The 26,403-nt window shown below is 36.1% G+C and overlaps 1 long non-coding RNA gene across 3 annotated transcripts; it reads right to left on the bottom strand.

The window, feature by feature from the left end:
• Positions 1-24,491, bottom strand: LOC121973340. Of its 3 annotated transcripts, none has more exons than XR_006109522.1 (4): positions 24,098-24,491; positions 23,331-23,455; positions 23,081-23,137; positions 1-153 (listed from the first exon to the last, which is right to left on the bottom strand). It is a non-coding gene; the product is annotated as an uncharacterized LOC121973340 (long non-coding RNA). The 3 variants fall into 3 exon arrangements; XR_006109521.1 differs by lacking the exon at positions 1-153 and adding an exon at positions 21,770-22,035; XR_006109520.1 differs by lacking the exon at positions 1-153 and adding an exon at positions 21,770-22,029.
• Positions 24,492-26,403: the final 1,912 nt, after the last annotated feature.

Here is a 26,403-nt window from a genome sequence, read left to right as displayed (position 1 = left end):
CACAATACACAATACACAATACACAATGAAAAGCAACCGAATCAAAATAGTAGACAAATAAAATCTAATAACTCAAAGTCGTACCGAACCAACAAGTATTGATCTCATAGCGACATTAGGATAGTTGACACAATCTATCCTCTATCTATTAATCTGAAAGTTAAAGAAAAGTAAAGGATAGTAAATATAAAATACTCAGTGAGTATAAGATAGATAATGCATGATACTACATATAAAGAAATCAAAAGGAGCAATCTCAGGTAATACTTACTATAAAAGTAAGAGCACTAATATACTCATTTGCTAATCAAAAGCATAACCAACAATATAACACTCCACTAACATACTCAACTAGACCAATAATCGAGAGTACATACAGTACATCTAAATCCTGCATAAACAAATACATAACAAACATATAATAAGTTATGACTGTGTGCAATACATGCTTTCACGAATGAGTCTCATAGATAATCATGGTACATAAATAGTCACTGCCCGCGAGAAAACGCTCTACCACAGATGTGTGGGTCTCTTGTGGCACACAAGAGGGGTGAATTGCCCTGCACAATAAAATAACAAATACTTCTCTCGAAACTTACAATTTGATTAAGACAAACACTTTACTAAAATAAACTAAAATGCATAAATTAAAAGAGACTATTGATTTTTACTGGATTACAACCGAAAAGGTTAATCCAAGACGTGAAACACACTAATCAAATTTTCCTTTTGTCATAGATGGAGAAGCATCTTATAAGCGTTGGAAGCACAGAACTTGAAAATAGAAATGTAATTCAAAATATAGAAAGTGTTGTTGTAAATGAAAAAGACCAGGGCTCTATTTATAGCCCATTGGTAGAAACTGACCGTTTCCTGACGTGGCACGGTCCGAGCACCCGAACCCTCTCCGAGCGCCCAGACCATCTCCGAGCGCCCCCATCTCATCTTCTCGCAAACGGCTATGCAACAGACATGGGATAAAATTTTATCCCTCTTCGGGCACCCGAACTACCTCTATGTGCCCGAACTATTACTGATGCTGATCCGTAGCGTCGAGGAGTCAAGGTGCCCTAGTTGGCACCAAAGTGGTCCAAGCGCCTGAACAAGAGTCAACTTCGGCTCCGCTCGCTTGGATGATTTTGGTCATCTAGAATTGGACTCACCCAAACACATCTTTCGGCCTTCTCGAGCAATCTTCCACTCCAAAGTCTCGTCCCTCAGAAATGTCGGGCGCTTCCTTCTCGTCCGCCAGCATACTCTTCCGCAGCACCTTGTTTCTTGGACGCACCAAGCTCGTCGACTCCTTCCCGTGACATCCTTCTCGCTAGCATCTCTCGCTCGATTTCTTGTGCTCCTAGTTTCTGCACACTTAAACACAAGGATCAAAATACAACAGAGCCTAACTTGATTTAGTTGATCCCATCAAAAATACCACGAGGTACTTCCAAGATGGTCTCATAGGCAAACAGGATGAGGTAGCTATCTTGCCCCTCAACCACTGGCTGCGGAGAAATGCTCTACCATGGATAGTTCCGTGTGTTGGATCCCGTGGTTGTTTTGATGTGATCAACCAAGTTAGGTTAGGTCATGTTTGATTTTGATCCCTATGTCTAAGTGTGCAGGAGCTTAGGAGCACAGGAAGTCGAGCGGAAGACACAGCTAGCGAGAAGAACGACACAGGAAGGGAGCCGACGGGCTCGGTGCGTCCGAAGGATGAAAGAGCTGCGGAAGAGTACTCCGATGGACGAGAAGAACGTGCATGACGTTCGAGGGATGAGAAGCTGGGACGGAAGTCTGCTCGAGGAGAAGGTCGAAAATTGGGTTCGGGTGAGCCCTATTCCGGTTGGTCGAAATCACCCAAGTAATCGGAACTTTGGAAGCTGGAAAGAAGAAGAAAGAAGCTGGAAAAATAGCTGGAGGCGCCCTCAATAGTCATTGGAGGCGCCTCCAACATCAAGCTGATGAAGGCACCCTCAATAGCATTGAAAGTGCCCTCAACAACCTTGGAGGCGCCCTCAATGCCCTTGGAGGCGCTTCAACTTGGTCAATCTGGCCGTTTGTAATCAGATAAAGTTTTATCCACATATCCTCTTGGAGGCGCCCTCAACCTCATTGGAGGCGCCTTCAAGACTCGAGATAGAATTTCTAGGAGCTATATAAAGGCCCCTGGAGCTAGGAATTAGTATTTCAACTCTGTATTCAATTCCTAGCAACATCTGAGCTTCCTTAGTGTGTAAAAAGGTTCTCCGCCTATAGTGAAGGAGACATTTCTAGTAGAGCTGTTCAACCGCCTTGGATTAACAACCACCTAGGTTATAAACAAGTTAATTTCCTGAGTCTCTTATTTTCTGTTTCTTTTATTTTTATTTTTATTATTGTTGATATTTTTAAAGTTGAAAGCACAAGGAGGGTAGTTTTCTTTTGTAAGAAATTCACCCCTCCCCTCTTGTAGGCCCCGCTGCACCAACAAGTGGTATCAGAGTCAGACCGCCTCAGAAGGACTGATCGCTGACTGAAGCATCAAGATCAAGACGATAGCCAGTGCAAGTATTCATCCCTCGAAATTCGACGGAGACTTCGCGACATGGAAACGCCAAATGGAGGTATTCTTCAAAACAGAATTTGATATTCTTTTAATTATGAAATACAGTTTTTCAGCCCCTAAAGACAAGGAAGAATACAACTGGACGAAAAAAGAGCAAGCTGATTTCATGGCCAACGGAAAAGCAGAATTCCATCTACTCAGTGTCCTGCCGCCCAGGAGGTAAGTCGGATCGGAAGTTACGACTCCACTAAAGACCTCTGGGAAAAATTCTTGGAGCTCCACGAAGGCACCTCAGAAGCAAAGTTAGCAAGGCGCGACATCCTCCGGACTCAGCTGACAAATCTCCGGATGAACAATGGCGAAAGAGTAGCGCAAGTCCAAACAAGAATCAAGGAGCTGATAACTCAACTAAGCAATCTCGGAGAAATGGTAACAAACCGAGACTCGATACGGTATGCGCTCAACATCTTCCCAAGAATTCCAGAATGGGCGTCCTTAGTAGATACATACTACATCTCTAAGGACTTTGAGGTAAATACGCTAGAAAATTTATTTTCTATATTTGAACTTCATGAATCTCGAATTGCATAACCTAAAGAGAAGTCAAATCACAATGTCGCCCTATAAGCCGAGATGGACGATCCAGACTCTGAAGCGTCGATCGATGAAACTGAAGCGGCATTATTGGTAAGGAAGTTAAATAAGTTTATTAAGACTAATAAATTTAGATCGCAGTCGAGAAAGCATCAATGCAACAGAAGGACGGTCTGATGCTACAATTGCAATGAGGAAGGGCACATCAAGGATGACTGACCAAAATTGAAGAAAAGGGATAAGGAAAAGTCTCAAAGACCGACGTCCTTTAAACGCAAGAGTCTGAAGGCTACATGGGATGAATCATCATCCTCCGAATCTAAAGTCGAAGCCTTCTCGAGATTAGCACTGATGGCCAATCATCAAGTAGAAGAAGATGAGACTAGCTCAAAAATGAGCATAGATGAAGGGGGAGGATCATCAGAAGAAGAAAGCTACAATGAAGGGGGAGCATCAGAAAATGAGGTAAGTAAGGTACGTGCTCTAACTCTCAAGCAGTCCTTTTAGTTCATTAAAGTGCTCATTAAAGATTTAGTTAAATTAGAAAAGGAAAATAATGAGTTAAAATTAAACTTAGCAAAGACATGTCCTCTAGAAATGTATGATAATCTGAAATTAGAGAATGAAAAATTGAGAATTGAAATTGAAAAATTGAAAAATGATCATGCATGCTTGAATAAATTTCAAAAATCAAAACTTAGAATTTATGGTAAATTTAAATGGTATATCAAACATCACCAAAGTCAACTTAGAAAAATACCTAAAGGATATATACCCACTAAGTTTGTAACTAACCTAGTAGGAAGGAACCTCTATTAGATTCCAAAATCTTTTCTAGATTAAATTTTTAAGTTAGCGCTTTCAGCAAGAAAAATTAAACAGATAATTTCTTTATAAGGCTTTGTCTAAGAAAGTGGTTGTTACTCCAATAACCAAGAAGGCCTAGTACCTCGTCACTGTCTGGAAGCCAAAATATTGAAATAAAATGTTTAATTAACTTACTGATAAAGCATGAAAATAGAAATTAAATAATGCTTTAACAACTTTTTTTAAACAGTTTTGGAAATTTCTTAAAAATATTTTCTAAATTCCTACCCCGTTTAAATATTAGAGTTCTTTGTTAACTTAGAATTTTTTTAAAAAAAAAATCCTACCCCATTTTTGTTGTGATCAAAGGGGGAGAGGTAGGGAACAAGTTTAGGGGGAGTTAATATTTTTTTAAATTAGTACTTAAAATTTTTTTTGGATAGGAACAAATTAATATTTCTTTTTCAAAATCTATTACTGCAATCTTTATACTTAAAATGCTAGTTTAGTAATTTCTTTAAATTACCAGTCTATTTTTTTTTCCTAACTTGAACTTGGGTTGATGCACATAAAAAAGGGGGAGATTGTTGGACCCCCGTGGTTGTTTTGATGTGATTAACCAAGTTAGATTAGGTCATGTTTGATTTTGATCCCTATGTCTAAGTGTGCAGGAGATTAGGAGCGTAGGAAGTCGAGCGGAAGACGCAGCTGGCGAGAAGGACGACACAGGAAGGGAGTCGACGGGCTCGGTGCGTTTGAAGGACGAAAGAGTTGCAGAAGAGTACTCTGATGGACGAGAAGAATGTGCGCGATGTTCGAGGGACGAGAAGCCAGGACGGAAGCCTGCTTGAGGAGAAGACCAGAAATTAAGTTCGGTTGAGCCCTATTTCGGTTAGCCGAAATCACCTAAGTAATCGGAACTTCGGAAGTTGGAAAGAAGAAGAAAGAAGCTAGAAAAATAGTTGGAGGCGCCCGCAATAGTCGTTGGAGGTGCCTCCAACATCAAGCTGATGAAGGCTCCCTCAATAGCATTGAAGGCGCCCTCAACAACCTTGGAGGCGCCCTCAATGCCCTTGGAGGTGCCTTCAACTTGGTCAATCTGACCGTTTGTAATCGGATAAAGTTTTATCCACATATCCTCTTGGAGGCGCCCTCAACCTCATTGGAGGCGCCTTCAAGACTCGAGATAGAATTTCCAGGAGCTATATAAAGGCCCCTAGAGCTTGGAATTAGTATTTCAACTCTGTATTCAATTCCTATCAGCATCTGAGCTTCCTTAGTGTGTAAAAAGGCTTCTCCGCCTATAGTGAAGGAGACATTTCTAGTAGAGTTTTTCAACCGTCTTGGATTAAGAACCACTTAGGTTGTAACCAAGTTAATTTCCTGAGTCTCTTATTTTTGGTTTCTTTTATTTTTATTTTTTTATTTTTTATTTTTATTATTGTTGCTATTTTTAAAGTTGAAAGCACGAGGAGAGTAGTTTTCTTTTGTAGACAATTCACTCCTCCCCTCTTGTCGGCCCTGCTGCACCAACACCGTGGGTAGTCAAGGTATGTAAACTGGCATTATCTGTGGGAGAATGCTCTATCATGGATAGTCTCGTAGGCAGACAAGAGGTATAAGTTGTTGGTGTAGTTAGCACTAATGGTCAAACTTATGTTTTGATTAATGCCAAATAGATTAAAGTGTATTGTGTGATCTAACTTTGTTACTAAGTATGCATGACTTGATGAGTCTGGAGGATTTGACATAGGCTAAAATCCAGCTAGGTCTATTGGACCTGATAATTGATGAGAAGTCTAGATAAGTTAAGGAGTGACCTAATATCTAGCAGGAAGTCCAACTGGGTCTGTGGAACTTGGCATCTGGCCGAAGTCTAGTTGGGTCCATAGACCTAACAACTGGCAAGAAGATCTGGTAGCTCAAAGGAGAGTCAAACGATTCTGCATGATAAGTGAGGTAAGTCACTGGAGGAGAGTGATCCAGTAAGGATGAGTCCCGATGGGACTATAGGCACTGGTCCAATTAAGGTTCATATTAGAAATCTAAACTAAGATCATGACTAGATCTTGGTCATGGAAAGATATGATCTAATTAATAATGTTATTATATATTATGTTAACTCTATTGTACAAGTATATTTTATTTTATGAATTAACTCTTTATTGCAGGTTACATGGCAAAAAACATCTTCGAATGAACAACATCGAAGGCACCTTAGAGGTGTTCGGAGACACCTTAAATCATCCCTTGGAGGTAGCCTAGATTAATCTAAGGCGCCCTTGAAGAGATAAAAGTTGTGGATAAGGCTTTGTGGCATGAAGGCACCTTGGAGGCATTGGAGGCACCTCAAAGGCAAATTAAAGGCGTCTCAGAGAGATTGGAGGCACCCTCGCACAGATAAAAAACAAAGCTTGCGGAGGTTAACAAGTCCGATTCTTTTGAGATGAGTTTTTAGCTTGGAGGTGTTAGGATGTATACTAAAAGTCTAGCTTTTTATATAAATATTTATTTTGAAATAAGAATCACATTGGTTAAATGTCTACATTTATATGCTAAATGTAGTTGTTCATTTAATTTATATTGAAGATAACATGGTGTGTGGTGTCACACAGAAGATCATGTTATTAGTTCCTTATAAATTATAAATAGTTACTCATAACCAAGATGAAATGGGACAAACCAATGGAATAGTTGTAGTGTAATTTAGTTTTAGTTTATCTTGACTATAAAATTACACTAGTACACTATGTGTGTATTGAGCAGGACCATTTGAGGTAGTTCTTTTTATACTGATTTAATAAAAGAACAAAACCTCAATTATTATGGATATGCATACTCTTAATCCCGATATAATATCAAACACGTATACTTAGTATTTATTTCTTTAACTTATCAAAGGGTGAGATTTAGTTCGAAAAATCAATAGGCCCAATAAGTTGGGAAATAATATTATTTATATGGTGTGTTGTTGATTATAGAAGGAAACTGTGTCCTAGTAATCAAGGTTGATGATGTCCCCTTGAGGAGCTCATAAGGATTGTCATGTAAACTCTGCAGGTGGACTTAGTCCAGTATGACAATGAAGTTGAGTGGTACTACTCTTGGAGCTAGATATTAATTAAGTGAGTTGTCAGTAACTCATTTAATTAATGGACATTCGATATCTTAAACGCAGGGAGATTAGCGCACTCATGATAAGAAGAAGCTCATATTGTAATATGGGATTGGTACGGTAGTTCAATAATAACTCTTTAGTGGTATGAGTTATTATTGATGAACTTGAGTTTGATGTTCAGGGCGAACACAGGAAGCTCAAGCTCATCGGGAGACCAAAACCAATTCTTGCTCTCGGTCCCTATTGTAGCCTCTTATTTATAAAGCCTTTTATCCACCCAAAGCCCAGCCTCTTACACAAGCTTAGGGGACGACCAAGCTAAGCTTAAAGTCCAAGCTTAGTAGCCAGCCAAGCCAAGCTTGGAGCCTAAGACTAAGGCCGACCAAGCCATGCTTGATGACTAAGCATGGGGCCGGCCATGATCAGAAGAGAAAAGAAGATTTTATTAAAAGTAATTTTTTTTTATAAAATCTTTCTTTTTATAGTCATTCATGAAGGAATTTAAAAGAGAAATTTTATTTTTAAAATTTCCTTTTATAGACAACCACATGGTTTTAAAAGTGAGTTTAAAATTTTCAAAATGTTTCCTTTTATAGCTTTCTACAAAAGATTAAAGAGAGATTTTAATTTTATTAAAATCTTTCCTTATTTGTAGTTGTCTATAATGTTTAAAAGAGAGATTTTAATTTTTGATAAAACTTTCCTTTTTGTAACCATGATTTAAAAGAAGAAGTTTTAATTAATCTTTCCTTTTTGTAGTTGTCTACATATTTTAAAAGAGAGAGATTAATTTTAAAATTTTCCTTTATTGCCATGTATAATAGTAAATTTAGAAAAGAGATATTTTAATTATTGTTAAATTTTTTTTTTTTAAGGGGAGGTCACAAATATGGAAGTTTTAATTATGTTTAAAACTTTCCTTTTTTGTCATGACCAAGAATTATAAAAGAGAAGGAGAGGGTGCCTCATGAGAAACACAACCCTATTTTCTCCTCTCTTTTCCTTGGTGTGGCCGGCCCTTCCTCCCTCTCTCTTCTCTCTTCCTTAGGCCAGCGGCACACCATCATTTCTTCTCTTCCTTTCTTCTTTCTAAGGTTGGCACTCATCTCTTCTTGGTGGCCGAAACTTGAAAGAATGGAGAAGACTCTATCTTGGTAGTCGGTTACTTGGAGAGGAAGAAGAAGAAAGAAAGTTTCCTATTTTAGCATCCCTTGGTGGCTCAAGAGTCTTGGAGGAAAAGCAGGAGATTGGGTGAATTTCATCTTGGTAGATCATCGCCCACACGACGTCCAAGAGAAGGAGAGGAATATAACAGAAGATCAAGAGGTCTATAAGCTATAAGGAAAGGTATAACTAGTTATTTGTTTCCGCATCATAACTAATTCATGTTCTTTGTATAGATCTTCAAAAACCAAACACAAGAGGCTATCGATTTTATGTTATCATTTTTGTTATCAATTTTATGTTTCGATTTCATGTTTCGATATTGTGCTTCTATTGAGGTCTCTGTAGTTAAACCTAGTTTACTATAAGAAGTTAAATATCTGATTTCTTTGAAAGGCTTTGTCTAGGAAGTGGTGGATGATCCCTTACCCAAGTAGGCCTAGTGTCTCGCCATGTTTAACCTGGAAGCCGATCTTTGTAATAGATATTTAATCAACTTCTGTAATATGGTTTAACTTAGGAAGATCACATCAGTTAAACTTGGAGTAAAAATATTAAGTATCGTTTCCAATCCAAGTTTAACTTCTGAAGAGCAACTTGGATTAATAATGTCAAGCATCATTTGCTATCCAAGTTTAACTTTAGTAGAGCAATAGGTAGCTAGGTTAAGTCCTATGCTTGTACAAATTTTTATACACGGGAACAGAACGGAATCCAGGTGTAGCAACCAACAATTGGTATCAGAGCTAGGTTTTAGTCTCTGTGTGTTTGGTTTTTAGTTTAATTATGCGCATGTCATACATAATTTAGGCATGATAATAGTATGATGTGCAAATAGATTAACTCTGTGGTTGTAGGCAACCTAGATCCAACTATTATGGCCATGTGGTGTTTGTGTGTGATTGGGCCCTCGGACATGTCAAGGGCATTTTATGTGTGTGCTTGATTGTAATATTAAATACAGCAGGCGCTGTATTAGTTATTAGGATTTTACATTTTGTTCAATCTAGATTATATGTATATTCTTTCATGCAATATAGGATCGATAAATGTAAAATTTTATTTTTGTCGCGGATCGTATCCTTGCGAGACGTGGGACTATTTGAGGACCGGAGGCACAGCGGAAAAAAGAAGCAAGATAGATGTGACGACTAGACCCGATGGCGGTGGCTAAAGATGGCAGCAGCTAGGGTTGATGACACACGGAGGAAAGCTATGGATAAAGGTCATAATAATTGAAAAATTATTTTTCTTATTTATTGTCTTTTATGTTGTATGTGCTTGTGTGCATGATAAAATTCCTCATTCTAAAAACTAAGTGGGAGAGGAATTTAATTAAATTTCACGGTCTCCATTACTGATTTGTAAGTGATGCATTCAAACTTGCGTGTTGACTCTGAGTGCCTTCCTCCACATCGGATGAGTTTGTTTGCGGATCACTAGATCAAACTTCCTAAATGGATGATTATAGGAAATTATTTAGGATGTGTGTGATCTTCTCCATCTGAAGGAGCACAATCCTATTTAGTGAACTTAGTATCAAGTAATGGTATACACTTAGGCACATTTAATAGTATCCTCCCCATCGGAGTCACTGCTATTATTTGTGTGACCGAAGAAAAACCAACTATTAATTTGTCATAAAGCTAGGTAAACCCCCCTCTTACAAATTATTAAATTTGTATATGTCCACACTATCGTGGCATACAAAATTCACAGTGTTTGAGGTAATTTTAGGTTGACAAGACAATTAATGGGTAAAACTCTCCTCTTACAAATGTTTGAATTTGCATACGTCCACACTATCGTGGCATTCAAAATTTACGGTGTTTGAGATGTTGGTGAAATTAAATGATATTGTTTGAGAAATCAATATTATTTTAAATTCTAAAGTTTTGACCAAATATTTGATCGAAGACAGACCAACCATTAATTTTATTTATCATAAAGTTAGGTTGACAAGATAATAAAATTAATGGATAAACCCTTCTCTTACAAATGTTTGAATTTGTATACGTCCACACTAATGTGGCATACAAAATTCACGGTCTTTTGAGGTGTTGGTCTTGATCAAATATTTTGTGATTCTTAAGATTTCAAATGTTTTTCAATCCCCTAGCTGTTATATTAGAGAATACACTTACAAAGTCCCAATTACATTGATTGGAAACAAAAGTAGACTGTCCTCGCAAAATCGAGAACAATAAATGTGTATTTTATTCATTAGTTGTTGAAACATGTTTAGTGGTGTTATCTACCGGCCCCTGGTGTGTAGATACGGGAGCCACTGATCATGTCTGCAATTCATTGCAGGGCTTCTAGGAAACCTGACGACTAAATGAAAGGGAAATCATCGTCTACATGGGCACTGCTACAAAAGTAGCAACTGTTGCAGTGGGAGATGTTTATAGGAATAAAATATTGATTTTGAGAAATTGTCTTTACGTACCAAGTTTTAGAAAGAACTTGATTTCAGTTTCTAAACTATTCAAGGATGGATATTCTGTCTCTTTTGATAACAAAGTTGTTATCAAGAAAAATAGGGAAGTTATCTATTCTGGTACGTTGGTTGACAATTTGTATACTCTAAGTTCAATAACTCCCACGATGCAACAAATGGAAATTAATAACACATCTTCTAACTCTAATAAGAGAAAGCAATCTTCAGAAATGAACCAAACATATCTTTGACATCTAAGGCTAGGTCATATTAACTTGAGTAGGATTCAAAGGTTAATAGCCGATGGACTTTTGGGTTCATTGGTGGTGGAAAACTTTCCAACCTGCAAATCTTGCTTGGAAGGAAAAATGACCAAGAGACCTTTTAAGGTTAAGGGGTATAGAGTCAAAGATGTGTTGGAATTGGTTCATTCTGATTTATGTGGATCTATGACTATCCAGGCAAGAGCTGGTTTTGAATATTTCGTCTCTATTATAGACGACTATTCGAGATACGAGTACATTTAGTTGATGCGGCGCAAGTCTAAGTGCTTTGATGAGTTCAAAGAGTACAAGGCTGATGTGGAGAAACGTTATGGTAAAAGTATCAAGATACTACCGTTTGATCGTGGTGGAGAGTACCTCTTAGGAGAGTTTAGGAGTTACTTATCAGAAGTCGGGATTCAATCCCAACTGTCTGCACCGGGTATACCCCAACAGAATGGTGTGATAAAATGAAAGAATAGGTCTCTTATGGAAATAGTTGGATCAATGATGAGTTATTTAGAATTACCAAATTCATTTTAGGGATATGCTCTAGAAACGACAGTATACATTCTGAACATGGTACCTTCTAAGTACCCTCTACTCCCATAGAATTGTGGAATGAGCGTAAGCCTAATCTGAAGCATATTCGGATTTGGGGTAGTCCAGCACATGTGCTGAAGGGAGACACTGATAAGTTGGAATCACGAACAGAAGTTCGCTTGTTTATGGGTTATCCTAAAGGAACGAAAGGTGGTTTATTTTATAGTCCTAAAGATCAGAAGGTCATTGTTAGCACCAATGCCCGATTTTTAGAAGAGGACTATGTAATGAACCACAAATCCATGAGTAAAATTGTTCTTGAAGAAATAAGAGAAGACACGTCCATTTTAGTACCAACAGTCCAAGATGAGATACCACAAGAAACTACAACACGTGTCATAAACGATACATAATTACAAGCAGTACCACGTCATAATAGGAGGGTTGTTCGGTAACTTGATAGATTCATGTTTTTGGGAGAGTCTTCGGACTTGATCCCTAGTGAACATGAACCTGATTCCTGCATATATGATGAAGCACTCCGAGATAAAGATGCAGCATCTTGGCAAAGTGCAATGGACTCAGAAATAGAATCTATGTATTCTAATCAGGTTTGGGAGCTTGTAGAACCACCAAATGGTGTAAAAGCCATTGGATGTAAATGGGTCTACAAAAGGAAAAGAGGGACAGACGGGAAGGTGGAAACTTTCAAAGCAAGGCTTGTTGCAAAAAGGGAATCGACTATAAAGAAACTTTTTGCCGGTAGTCATGCTTAAGTCTATCCGGATTCTTTTATCTATTGCTGCTCATATAGATTATGAGATTTGGCTAATGGATGTCAAGACAGCTTTCCTTAATGGAAGTCTTGAAGAAAACATCCATATGAAGCAACCAGAGGGATTCATTGTGAAGGGCAAAGAGCATCTTGTATGTAAGCTCAATCGATCTATTTATGGACTGAAGCAAGCTTCGAGATCTTGGAATATCCGGTTTAATGAAGTTATCCAGTCTTATGGATTCATTCAGTGTCCGGATGAGTCTTGTGTATACAAGAAGAGTGACGGAAACGTGGTGGTATTTCTTGTATTATACGTAGATAATATTTTGCTCATTGGCAACAATGTTGAAGTATTGTCAGATGTAAGGGTATGGTTGTCCAAGAAGTTTGATATGAAGGACTTAGGAGAATGTGGACATATTTTTGGGATCAAAGTAATAAGGGATCGCAAGAAAAGAATGTTGTCCTTATCCCAAGTTTCATACATCGATACTATCCTAGCTCGTTTTAGCATGTAAAACTCCAAAAAAGGTTTCTTACCTTTTCGGCGTGAAGTACCCTTATCTAAAGAGATGTTTCCTCTGACATCAAAGGAGATAGAGGAGATGAAGATAGTTCCTTATGCTTCGGCTGTAGGAAGCCTAATGTATGCAATGCTATGTACGAGACTAGATATCTGTTTTACCATGGGCATGGTTAGCAGATATCAAAGTCACCCGAGACCGGGACAATGGACTGCCGTAAAGCATATATTAAAGTACCTGAGAAGGACTAGACATTATATGCTAGTTTACAAGGCAGATGATTTGCTCCTTGTGGGTTACACAGATTCGGACTAATAGGGACAATAGTAAGTCGACCTCAAGGTTTTGTATTTACTTTGGGAGGTGGAGCCATAACATGGAGTGTTAAACAGAAATGCGTTTCGGACTCCACAATGGAAGCCGAGTATGTGGCAGCCTCTAAGGCAACCAAAAAAGTTGTATGACTCAGAAATTTCATAATGGACTTAGATGTGATTCCTGATTTGCCTAAAAATTATTATAATTTATTGTGATAATAGTAGTGCAGTAGCAAATTAGAAGGAACCAAGAGCCCATAAGGCAAGTAAACACATTAAGTGCAAGTACCACCCGATACGAGACATCGTAAAACGAGGAGAAATTATTGTCGCCAAGATTGCATCAGATGATAACCTAGCAAATCCTTTCGCTAAGTCCCTTCTGGCGAAAGCTTTTGATGGACATGTTGAGGGGATGAGAATCAGATGTATGGCAACATAGTCTTTTAGTATAAGCAGGAGATTGTTAGGATGTATATTAAAAGCCTAGCTTTTTATATAAACATTTATTTTGAAATAAGAATCACATTGGTCAAATGTTTACATTTATATGCTAAATGTAGTTATTCATTTAATTTATATTGAAGATAACATGGTGTATGGTGTCACACAGAAGATCATGTTATCAATTCCTTATAAATTATAAATAGTTGCTCACAACCAAGATAGAATGGGGCAAACCATTGGAATGGTTGTAGTGTAATTTAGTATTAATTTATCTTGACTATAAAATTGCACTAGTACACTATGTGTGTATTGAACAGGACCATTTGAGGTAGTTCTTTTTATACTGACTTAATAAAAGAACAAAATCTCAGTTATTATGGATGTGCATACTCTTAATCCTAATATAATAACAAGCATGTATACTTAGTATTTATTTCTTTAACTTATCAAAGGATGAGATTTAGTTCGATAAATCAATAGGTCTGATAAGTTGGGAAATAATATTATTTATATGGTGTGTTGTTGATTATAGAAGGAAATTGTGTCCTAGTAATCTAGGTTGATGATGTCCCCTTGAGGAGCTCATAAGGATTGTCATGTAAACCCTGTAGGTGGACTTAGTTTGGCATGACAATGAAGTTGAATGGTACTACTCTTGGAGCTAGATATTAATTAAGTGAGTTGTCAGTAACTCATTTAATTAATGGACATTCGATATCTTAAACACAGGGAGATTAGCGCACTCATGATAAGAAGGAGCCTATATTGTAACATGGAATTGGTGCGGTAGTTCAATAATAACTCTTTAATGATATGAGTTATTATTGATGAACTTGAGTTGGATATTCAAGGCGAACACAAGAAGCTCAAGCTCATCGGGCGACCAAAACCAATTCTTCCTTTCGGTCCCTATTGTAATCTTTTATTTATAAAGTCTTTTATCCACCCAAAGCCCAACCTCTTACACAAGCTTAGGGGACGGCCAAGCCAAGCTTGAAGTCCAAGCTTAGTAGTCGACCAAGCCAAGCTTGGAGCCCAAGACTAGGGCCGGTCAAGCCATGCTTGATGACCAAGCATGGGGTCGGCCATGATAAGAAGAGAAAAGAAGATTTTATTAAAAATAAAATTTTTTGATAAAATCTTTCTTTTTGTAGTCATTCATAAAGGGATTTAAAAGAGAAATTTTATTTTTAATATTTCCTTTTATAAACATCCACATGGTTTTAAAAGTGAGTTTTACATTTTTAAAATCTTTCCTTTTATAGCTTTCTACAAAGGATTAAAGAGATATTTTAATTTTGTTAAAATATTTCCTTCTTTGTAGTTGTCTATAATGTTTAAAAGAGAGATTTTAAGTTTTGATAAAATTTTTCTTTTTGTAACCATGATTTAAAAGGAGAAGTTTTAATTAATATTTCTTTTTTTGTATTAGTCTACATGTTTTAAAAGAGAGAGATTAATTTTAAAATTTTCCTTTATTGTCATATACAATAGGAAATTTAGAAAAGAGATATTTTAATTGGTGTTAAAATTTTCTTTTTTTAAGGGGAGGTCTCAAATAAGGAAGTTTTAATTATGTTTAAAACTTTCCTTTTTTGTCATGACCAAGGATTATAAAAAAGAAGGAGAAGGTGCCTCATGAGAAACACAACCCTATTCTCTCCTCTCTATTTCTTGGTGTGGTCAGCCCTTCCTCCCTCTCTCTTCTCTCTTCCTTAGGCCGGCGGCACACCATCCTTTCTTCTCTTCCTTTCTTCTTTCTAAGGTCAGCACTCATCTCTTCTTGGTGACCAAAACTTGGAAGAATTGGAGAAGACTCTATCTTGGTAGCTGGTTACTTGGAGAGGAAGAAGAAGAGAGAAAGTTTCCTATTTTGGCATCCCTTGGTGGCTCAAGAGTCTTGGAGAAAAAGAAGGAGCTTGGGTGGATTTCATCTTGGTAGATCGTCGCCCACATGACGTCCAAGAGAAGGAGAGGAATACAACAAAAGATCAAGAGGTCTATAAGCTACAAGGAAAGGTATAACTAGTTATTTGTTTTCGCATCATAACTAGTTCATGTTCTTTGTATAGATCTTGAAAAACCAAACACAAGAGGCTATCGATTTTATGTCATTTTTGTTATCAATTTTGTGTTTCGATTTCATGTTTCGATATTGTGCTTCTATTGAGGTCTTTGTAATTAAGCCTAGTTTACTGTAAGAAGTTAAATATCCGATTTCTTTGAAAGGCTTTGTTTAGGAAGTGGTGGATTATCTCATACCCAAGAAGGTCTAGTGTCTCGCCATGTTTAACCTGGAAGCCGATCTTTGAAATAGATATTTAATCAACTTCTGTAATATGGTTTAACTTAGGAAGATCACATCGGTTAAAATTGGAGTAAAAATGTTAAGTATCGTTTCCATTCCAAGTTTAACTTCTGAAGAGTAACTTGGATTAATAATGTTAAGCATCGTTTGTAATCCAAGTTTAAATTCAGTAGAGCACATGGGTAGCTAGGTTAAGTTCTGTGTTTGTACAAATTTTTGTACAGGGGAACAGAACGGAATCCAGGTGTAGCAACCAACAGGAGGCACCTCTGAGGAGAGTTGGAGGCGCCCTCAACAACCAATAAAATAGGGGTTCGACCACCATTAAAGACACACCTTCTTCCTGAACTACTATGACTCTTCTATACTCCGAACATGCCGTACTGCTGCTGTGCTACTACTTTAAGGCATCTGACTGCTACTGGCAGACCTACACTGACACACGAGCCCATTCAAACTCTACACTTTAAGTGTTGGTAACGATTTAATATTGTTGTACATTTTTCATACTTGCAAAATGAAAGTGTAGGCTATTAGACTTTCCATTTTTTGTACTTATATTCAATTCCCTCTTCCGGTGGTTCCAGAAGAGGTTTATAGTGGATTACCCATTGATACAGTCTTAGATATCATGGGTCTTAGAGTAGGAGTCGTCGAAAGCTCCGAACCAAGTAACCATTTATGTCTTGTCTTTTCTCGTGTTCTATTTTTGTTTATCGTTGCATACTTAATTTCAAAACAAAAGAAATTTTTCAAAATCACATTATTCATCCCCCTCTCACGTGTATCGGTCCTACAAGTGGCATCAGAGCCCTATTCACTCTAAATTAGTGTAACCATTAATCAAGCAAGGGGTTTAGTCTTTACTTTCGTTAGTTTCATTTTTAGTTCAGTTTTAAGTTTCTTGATTATCTGAATTGGTATAATTCCTCTTCAGATAAACTTTTGGTTGTGATTTCCTCGAATTACTTAAAATCGGTGCAATACTACTCAAGCTTTATTATTTTCTCTCCTCTCACACTACTAATCCAAGACCTAGTCTTGGGACTTTTCTGGTTGTTTCTTTTGTATGCAAGGTTCTATTTCTAATGGCCCAGAACGAAGGTTATAGTACTACTCGCCCTCCACTCTTCAGCAGGGATGATTTCCCCTATTGGAAGAAAAAATAGAGGTATACCTGAAGATTGATATCGATCAACGGTTCACCATTTGACGGGGATACAAGGCGTCAATAGACGAAAACAACAAAAGTATCTCTCGACCCAAAAAATTAGAATCCAGAGATAAAGAAAAAGGTGCAAATTGAGTTCAAAGTTGTAAGCACTCTTCAATGCAGACTGACCAAGGAAGAAGTTAATCGGGTCAGACCGTTTGAGAACACTAAGGAACTCTAGGAAAAATTGATCGAGCTACACAAAGGCATAAGCGATGCAAAGATAACGAAGCATGACTTTAATGGATTAAATATTAAAATGTAGGATGGAGAAACAGTGAATCAACTACACGTGAGGATCAAGGACCTCTTCAATGGATTTCACCTAATCGGTCACCAATTGTAGAATAGAGATATTATAAGGTACGCCCTAAACTCGTTTCCTCGAAATACATTATGAGCATCTATTGTGGATGCCTATAAAGTCTCTTGGAATCTTTCAAAACTAAAATTAGATGAGTTGTTTTGTGAACTAGAAATTCACGAACAGACTAACTCAAAATAGGTCAAGAAAGGTATGACTTTTCTTACAGGTTCTCCAAAGGAGGGAAAGTCCAAGTTCAAACCTGGACCTGAATCTAAGTCTAACTTTGACTCAGATGAAGAAGAGCAACTTGTGAACATGATAAAGAAGATGTCCGCTAGAAAAAAGGACTTCAGCAAGAAAGACCTTCAAAAGATGATCAAGCCAAACTCCAACAAGTCAAGTATCACTTGCTTCAGATGCAACAAAAAGGGGCACTACAAGCATGAGTGTCAAATCTCAAGGAGGACAAGCTGAAGAAATTCAAGAAGAAGAAGACCCTCAAGACGACTTAAGACGAGTTGTCCTCAGAGGAATCGGACAACAACGAGCCGAAGTAGAACAACTACCTCACTCATGGCAACCGGACCTGAGTCAGAAGCGAGTCAAAAAAAGAAGACGAGTTTGAGTACGAGGCAAGCCACGAGCCTACACTCGTTTTTGAAGGTTTCGATAAGGTAAAATCTAACTTAACTACTAAAATTTTTAAAATTGTTTTATGCATGAATAAAAAATTAACAAATATGAAAATGAAGTTAACATGTTGCTTAAGGAAAATCAACACTTTAAGAAATAACAAAACTCCAAAATTGAAAACCCTAATTCAACTAAAGTAAAAAGACTTGAGGAAGAAAATTCTAATAAAAAAACTAAACAACTAATTTAAAAGAACTGTTTAAAAATTCATTACTAGATCTGAGTACCTAGATATGATATTTGGATCTTAACAAGCTGTGTATAATAAATCTGGACTCTGGTATAAGTCCGCTCGACAAATAGAACTTTTATTTCATTAATAACACACATTAAAAAATCAACTAAAGCATGAGTTTCAAAAGCTTGTCTAACTAAGCAAATAGAACCAAACCAATATTACATATTCAAAAATGAAATCCACTACCTAAAGCCAAAATGAAATAAAACAAATTTGAGCCTAAGATACAAATTTAAATCTAATAAATCCAATTCAAACGTAAACTACAAAATTAACTCTAACAAATTAAATTCAAACTCAAGCTATAATCAAATTTACTATAACTATAAAACAAATCGACATAAATCTAAATCTTAAAACAAAATTCAAGTTCAATAATTCAGAGAGAGACACCAAACTAGTTGGCACCTCCAAAATAATAATCTATCTAGTTGGAAAATTAGGTTTAGATTAAAAAGATAAGTTGACTCTTGTCCAACCATAATATCAGGATAGGACAAGATGATAGTATGTTAGGAAAACATAGTCTAGGGAGTCAGGTAGGGTAAGAAGTATCTAGCCAGCTCCTCACTAAATGTCACTTGACACAAAACGAGAAAACCTAACTATGTTATAGAAATTTGTCCCACACTAACTTTAAAAACCTCACTAAATTAAATAGACTAGTTAGAGGACTACCAAAATTACTTAATTTATTATCAACAATTTGTAATGCTTGTCAACAAGGGAAATAAACTAAATCAACTCACAAATTGACTAATCAAATTTAGAGATGTAAATGAGTCGAGCCAAGTCGAGCTTTGGGGCGTTCAAGCTTGTTTGATAAGGTATCTGAGCGAGCCGAGCTTAAAATGAACCAAGCTTTTGAAACGATTGTTCAAGATTGACTTGGTTTATTTTTTATGAACTTGAGCTTATTTAAAGCTTGGCTTGTTTAGATGTTATCGAGCTCTCAATTCAAGTTTGGCTTGAGCTTGGTTTATTTAGATGTTATCGAGCTCTCAATTCAAGTTTGTTTAATTGTTTGAAATTTTTAGTTGTTTGATTGGTTATTGAACTTGATAATTTAAACTTATTTGTTTATTTTATTATTTATTTAGCATATTGAAAAGAATTTTATTAATGAATATGGTTCGTGAACATTGTTCATGAATGTTGTTTACAAACATTAACGAGCAGAACACATATGTGATTAAGCTTGTTTGTTTAGTTTAATGAGTTGTTCAAGCTTATTTGTTTAATTAATCTTGTATATATTGAACGAACATAAACAAGCTCTTACTAAGCCGAACACCAAGCTTGTTCACGAATGCTTGGATCTTTTATAGCCCTAATCAAATTCAAACCAATTCTATGATAGAATTACTACATTTAGACCTATTTGACTCACATGGAATTAAGTTAATTAATGGTAGTCTATATTTCATAGTAATAATTGATGATTATTCAAAATTCACTTGAGTAAAATTTTTAAGAAACAAAGATGAAACATTAAGTAATTTTTTAAATAAATTGAAAATAAAAAAGGATTAAAAATCAAAAGAATTAGGAGTGATAATAGTGGAAATTTTAAAAACCATAAATTTATAAAATTTTATTTATAAAATAGCTATCACCAAGAATTTTCATGTCCTAAAACACCTTAATAAAATGTAGTTGAGAGAAAAAATAAACTCCAATGAGAAGACACTAAGACAATGTTTAATGAATATCAATTATCCAAATACCTTTGGACTGAAGCTGTGAGTACAACTTGCTATGTCTAAAATAGAACAATAATTCACAAAATACATAATAAACCTTCCTATAAATTTTATTATAATAAAAACCTAACATTAATTATATTAAAGTATTTAGAAGTAATGTCTACATTTTAAACACAAGAGAATACTTAGGAAAATTTATATCAAAAATCTTTATAGGGTACTCTCTAAATAGTAGAACCTACTGAGTATACAATATAAGTACCCTAAGAATTGATGAAATAATAAATATAAAATTTGATGAAACCTATAAACCTAAAGAACCTTACCAAAGTCAACCCCAATTTAAACCAATAGACTTTGTCAAATCTAGCTCTGATCAAGGGGGAGATAGTGAAACCCTAAATCAAATAGAAGAACAAGAAAATGAACCAACTCACCCAGAAGAAAACTAGCCAATACAAATTGAGTCTAAAACAATTAAAGTTAGCCCAGATCATCCAGTGGTCTAAATAATAGAAGACCCAGATCTAAGGGTTCAAACTAATTCAGCCTCTTGAAAGCTAAGTCAAATTGCCTTAATTTCTAAGATTAAACCCAAAACTATTGAAGAATTCTTACTTGACCTAGACTGAATGTTAGCCATGCAAGAGGAATTAACCCAATTTGAAAGAAATAAAGTCTGGGACTTAGTTCCACTACCCAAAGGCAAAAATTTTATAGAAACAAAGTGAGTTTTTAGGAACAAACTAAACGAAAAAGGGAAAATTATTAGGAAAAAAAGACTAGGTTAGTAGCTAAAGGATTTAGTCAAGTAGAGAGATTTGACTATGATAAAACATATACCCCAATAGCTAAACTTGAATCTATAAGAATGTTATTAAGCTAAGCATCCCCACAAAGAATTTAAACTTTACCAAATGGATGTGAAGTTTATCTTTCTAAATGGGCTAATTAAAGAAGAAGTCTACATAGGTCAACCACTAGGATTTGAGAGTTTAGATCATCCTGACCATGCATTTAAACTAAAAAAACACTGTATGGTCTAAAACAAGCTCCTAGGACATGGTATGAGAGATTATCCACCTATTTGATCTCTAAGGGTTTCAATCAAGGTAGAGTTGACTCAACCTTATTTGTAAAAACTCTCAAGATAGATATTTTTATAGTTCAAGTATATATAGACGATATAATTTTTTGATCAACAAATTTAGAATTTTTACAAGAATTTATTACCTTAATGAAACAAGAGTTTGAAATAAGTTTAGTAGGTAAGTTAACATATTTCTTAAGTTTACAAGTTAAGCAAACAAATGAAGGAAATTATATTTATCTATAAAAGTACACAAAATAATTACTTAGAAAGTTTGGAATGAAAAACACTAAAGAAATAAAAACAATGATGACCAGTAACATAACTTTAGATAATGATCCAAATGAAAAATCAGTAGATTTAAAATATTATAAAAATGTCATAGGTATTCTATTATACTTAACTGCAAGCCGACCTTATCACGCCCCAGAAGAGTCCCTGTCCGAAGAAATTTCGACAACATCTCCCCTGTACGGGTGACAATTTGAAGCATTACTACATACAAAATATACCTCAGCCACACTCGCCTGGAATATATATACAAAATATAAACAACATGACACGCAGTTTAATATACTCAGCCTACCCGGCTAGACAAAAATGAAATAAACACAACCACGCAGTTTATATCATCAGCCCACTCGGCTGGAACAAAATAAATACAACCACGTAGTTTAATAAGCCTACACAGCTGAACGTAAACACACAGCAGCGGAAGACATAACGCGATACGAACGTAAAACTAACAACGACACTAACAAAAATACCTGTCATCACAGACTTGGCCCAAAAATCCACAGTGACTTGTTTAAAAGCAAAATACGCAATATTAACATGTCACCCAAACAGTAACAAAATCCAAAAAAAACTATCTTCGTGTGTGACGTGGGTCTGGCAGCCGGGACTCTCCAAGCATCCATGACTCATCTACCTGTTACTTGACGAAAGAAAATCAATTTACGAGGTGGTGAGTATTGGAACTCAGCGGGTAAAGAAAGAGATAGTGCATGAACATAACAAATAAATAGAAAGTGGGCCAAGAGTATACAGTCTTATAAGAGAAAATAGCAGATACTATAATAGAACCAAAATAAATGCTCATACCTGAAACCATATCCTAGGTTAGGTATAGTAGGTCAGAACTGGTACTAATCTGCTACAGTCCTGCTCATACTACAGAGGTAATAAGCAAGGTATATACAAATTTCCAATGACTAAACATCTACAATGAGAATATATCTCAACCTAAGTAAGCATATCAGCATATGTGAACAACAACAGTAAGCAATAATAGCATATATTTACAGCAGCAGCGAAAGTAAATATAATAACAGCGTATGCATGGATGGTCACTCCCGCCCACCTCTCCGCACCATGACCCCTATATGGTCTAGAGGCCGGGTCAGTGACAGACTGTACACCACTCCAGCTACCACTCACACGACTGGCCGAGGGGACAGTTGCATAGTAGCTAACTAGCTACATCTGTGACGGGGTCCCTGCTGCTCGTAACTCCAGCTACCACTCTCCATGAGTGGCCGAGTGCGGCACGACAGGACAAGCGACATCGACTCCAGCTACCACTCTCTCGAGTGGCCGAGGATGCGGCCCCTTTTTAACGACTCTCTCTACCGCAAGGGAGAATTGGTCGTTGACATGCATGTCATGACATGATGCGCCAAATACAACAATCATCATACAAATATAAACAAAATTAGGTATGCTACATGAAGCCAGCATGCTCATTATAGTATATAATAAATAGCAGTCAAAGCATACAAACATAGTATCTAGTATCTGCTACTAATCATGGACAACAACAAGAGACTGTATAGATATGGAAACGAATTTCTCAAAGATCGCGTGGAAGTATCAAGCGCAGGAAAATAAGAGTAGAGTCAAGGAAAAAAATAATTTCTTATCCAAAACAGTTCATGCACCAAGGCCAAAGTACTAAAAGAAACAAAGCAAGAAATACCCACCTTTATAGAAGATCGTATCCAGAAATCCTACGTCGTATACCGTCTCAAATCAAAGTCCTGTAATAAAGTATTTTATTTAGCCAAAATCATATGAGGTAAATATCTAAAAAAAATCCCCTAGCTGTGTTAAGGGAAAACCCTAATCAATATAACCACTAACCCAAACTATTGAGTAACCCATCATGAATTAGGTGACTAAACTAAAACCGAATCTGATTAAGGAAAATCCTAAGAGAAAATCAGTGCTCACCTAAATAGAAATCACAAGAAAATCCCCAAATTCTGCTGCAGAACATAACCCGAGACCTTCAAGAGGAAGCAAGGCAACATCAAAACGCATTACAATCTCCCACCTCTAATGTAGTAAATTGAACCCTGTAAGAAGAAGAATCATATCATTGAAACACATGACAATCTATCCAAAACACTCCATCTAAAACTATTCAACATTTGGAAAAATGAAAATCCTCCAGAAGACAAGAGCAAATTAGCAAAATCAACAAACCAACTGGGACCCTCACCACCTAATTCTGTTCACTGCACAACCTAAATCACACCAGTAGGAATCTGTTCCATTGAACAACTAAAAACCAAAATCATCACAAGACTTAGACCATATTGAAATCTCATTACCACATCTTAATCTACTGCAGGAAAATCAAACCCAACATGGAGAAGCCATTCAACAATGAAACGAATTTGCAACCTACGAAACCTACTAAAGGAAGAACCAAATCCACCATGAAGAAACCACACAACATTGAAACCAATCTGCCCTTTACCAAAACTATCGCTAACCAGAGGAAGAACAAGACCTTCATCTCATCTAAACCCAAATCTGATCAACATCCAAGAGTACAAAAGCCTTACAAATAAAACAACGCAAGATCAACGAAAACCGAAACCTATCTATACATCCCGAATCCCTTTCAAATAGAATGCAACCAATACAAGAAAAATGATGGAATTATCTAGAAGAAGCATCCCACGTCCCAAAAATCCAAAACAGAACCTTACCTCAAACAGACCTCCAATGAATCTAGCAAGCTCCAAATCCGGTGAGGCTAGGGCTGGGATTTTCTTCCCTTTCGCTGAAGATCGATCAGTGCGGGGCAAGGATCGAAAGAGAGGAATACCTAGCGGTGCTATCGGTGCAGGGTAGAGGGGTTAGGAGGCTCCGGTGAGCGACGTCTTGAGCAACGTCGAGCGATCGGGTGCTGTGGTGTGTATCTCTGGTGCTCGCGTGAGGAGAGGTCAGCGGCTGTGGCGTTCGCGTGACGAGGAGAGGATAGGTCGACGGTGGGTTGGGGAGAACGGTTTCGACGAAGGCACAGAGGGTGGCGGCGTCGCGTGAGAGCTTACGGGAAGAGAGATCGAGGAAGATGGGGAAGAGAAGGAAAGGTTTCGGCGGTTAAGAGGGGGGGGGGGGAGGTTAAGGTTTTATTTATAACTTAGGTTTTGATTAATTCAACTATATGTTAATCAAATTGATCAACTCCCACCTTTGGGTATTCGAAACAGACTTTTCCTCGGACCCATGAACGCATCCTCTCTAAGTACGTCATACATGCTCCGATTAAATCTCAAAAAATTTCTAAAAATCCAAAAAAAATTCATTAAGACTATTAGTCTTTTAAACCTTATTATTTATTTACTATTTTGTTCAGTATTTTACAGACCTAATATTTTATTTACAATTACTATATGTGCTAAATACCAAATTTGTGCTAAGGAATCTCACCTAACTAATGTAAAAAAGAATCTTTAGATACTTAAAAAGCATACCTAATGTAGAAATTTGGTACCCTAGAACAACTAACTTTAAACTCATAGGTTACTCTGACTCAAATTATGTCGGCAATAAATTAGATCGAAAAAGTACAAGTGATGGATGACAACTCCTTAGACCATCACTTGTCAGCTGGTTCAATAGAAAATAACATTGGGTTGCTCTATCTACTACTGAAGCAGAGTATATAATAATAGGAGAATGTGTAGCATAGTTATTATGGATGATGCACACTTTAAAAGACTTTAATCTACCATATAAAAATGTAAAAATATTTATTGATAACATTAACTCAATTGATTTAATCAAAAATTCAGCGTATCATTCAAGAACCAAATACATTGAAATTAAACATTATTTTATCAAGGATCATGTAGCTAAAGGAGACATTAAATTCAATTATGTCTAGTCCAAGTCAAATTTAGCTGACATCTTTACTAAACCGCTCCCTGAATCCAAATTTAGTAATTTATACCAATAGTTAGGAATGTGCACAATAGATTAGGAGTTACTCTTCTACTTCATTCTTACTTGTCAAGTCATTTTTAACTTCTAAGCTACTCCTAATTTTACATTTTGTCAAAATCCCCATTTTTCTAATTCTCCAAAATACATTATAGACTTAGCCTAGGTCTTTCCCCTATAAAGCATGCATATATAGTTCTTAGACAGCTAGCATTTCACAAGCACACTAGGATTACTTTATTTGTGTATTCAAAAACATAGAATGACATGTAATGAATAGGACTTTGTCTAGGCTTCAGATGCTTATATCAATGCATCAAAATAAGTTTGGGCGAAAAATACCAAAATACATTGATCAAGTTAAGTAGTCATTCTTAATAAATAACTAGATACACTTACTTAACTTGACTAACTTAGTGAACGTTACTATCTTCTAATAGTTAGTTAGTAACTAAATGTTAGACATTTAAAGACACATTTTTAGATGATTATTTTTAAGGTAATATCATATTAAGGGAGAGAATCTATTTTAAAAACTTAAAAATATTTTTAAAATTTACTTTGAAAAATTTATTTGAAAACACTTTAAAAAAATATTTTATAAAATTCTAACAAAATTTTATGTTTGAATTGTTTTTAACAAATACATGTAAAATGTCTTTAAAAAATACTTGAAATTTTTTTTCAGAACTTCTTTTGAAAATTATCTAGAGAAACTTATTTGAAAATACCCTGAAAAGTGAAAAAGTAATTTTCAAAAATACTTTAAAAATTCTATTAAAAATTGATTGAGATAACTTTTGAATAAACACAAATCTAAATTATTTAACTTCTCTTAAATCATTTTCATATTGCTATTTTTTTTTTTTTGTATATTTTTCTAACTTTAATCTAAATTATCATTATATCAAAATGAAGAATATTGTTGATGCAGTTAGCACTAATGGTCAAACTTAGGTTTTGATAAATGATAAGTGGATTAAAGTGTGTTGTATGATCAAACCTTGTTACCAAGTGTGCAAGACTTGACAAGTTTGGAGGACCTGACACCAGGCTAAAATCTAGCTAG

This window comes from Zingiber officinale, chromosome 4A (genome assembly GCF_018446385.1).
Source record: "Zingiber officinale cultivar Zhangliang chromosome 4A, Zo_v1.1, whole genome shotgun sequence".
Classification (NCBI taxonomy): Eukaryota; Viridiplantae; Streptophyta; class Magnoliopsida; order Zingiberales; family Zingiberaceae; genus Zingiber; species Zingiber officinale.
This window is presented reverse-complemented; position numbering and strand designations above follow the sequence as displayed.